Genomic DNA, 1,215 nt, shown 5'->3' with positions numbered 1-1,215 from the left:
TTATTTTTAAGTAATACAATTTCCCAGCTTTGAGGGGGAAAAAAGTTCCTTGATTGGTTATTAATTAAGAATATGAATTGTTTTCAGTAAAGTTACCTTTAAGTATTCCTTCCTTGGTCCACAAAGTGTTTTTTTTTTTTTTTTCCTCTGATAGTATTAATTACTCAGAGACTATGGCCTGCTTTTTGGCTTCTAATTAAATACTATAGACAATTTTGGATACTTTCATGCCTATGCAGTTCATAAAATATTATGCAAAGATGAAGTCAGAATATCACAATTGTCTGCACCACGTCTTTAATCATGACCAATTGTGCTCATCTCTGGCTTCGGCTTCTAAGAGGATTGCTTTGGAAGGAAAACTTACTCTTCAGTGTACTATTTATCTGCAAAAAATACTTATTTCTAGTGATAATTGGCTCAGCTTTTCCTTTACTGAAGGAATATTTCTATACTCTTAGAGCTTCAATACTCATCAGGTTGGAGTCAAAACTAATATTCTTCTTTCCTTGAGAGTTTTTTTTTTTTAAGATTTATTTATTTATGCTTACAGAACTGGGGTACAGGCCAGAGGTGTGGTGGGTGAGAGGATTTACCAGAAACAGGGTGGGGAGCAGAACAGGCAGATCTACTGAAATACACTGTTGAGGGGAGCAGCAAGGAGGTCAGGCTATGGTGGGTCAGCAACCTGGCTGGGAATCAAACTCATTCTGCAGTGGCTTCTGAGAGCTTCATAGTGTGGTTCTTTAACTCATTGCACCATCAGGGTGAGCCCTTCTTAAAATTTTTAGATGTAATATTTCTGATATACTCTTCTGGCATAAACTGGTGTAGTCAAGATATGGAAAACTTTTTAATAGTATATGTTCCTTTTATATCTAGCTGTCCTAAGTAATATCCTTTATTATAAAATCTAGTAGTAGTATTAGAATATATATTGTTAATTCTGAGACCTTATATAGTCTTTTTTTTTTAAGTCTTTTTTTTATATAGTTTTTCCAAATGGCATGTTCCCTTGCTTGTTTTCTCCTTCAGGAATTCCTATTCCTAAATTTGCCTGTCAACACTTAATATTTATATCTTTCTCTAAAATAATTTGTATCACTGTTTACATTTGATTTAAAAAATCATTTTATTTACCATGTATGTTTCTTAAAATATTATCATCACTTTAATTCACTTTTGGAATTTTATGTGTTTAATCTTAGTTTATAA

The sequence above is a fragment of the Condylura cristata genome, unplaced genomic scaffold (assembly GCF_000260355.1).
Source record: "Condylura cristata isolate star-nosed mole 26May11 unplaced genomic scaffold, ConCri1.0 scaffold00009, whole genome shotgun sequence".
NCBI classification, from domain to species: Eukaryota; Metazoa; Chordata; class Mammalia; order Eulipotyphla; family Talpidae; genus Condylura; species Condylura cristata.
This window is presented reverse-complemented; position numbering follows the sequence as displayed.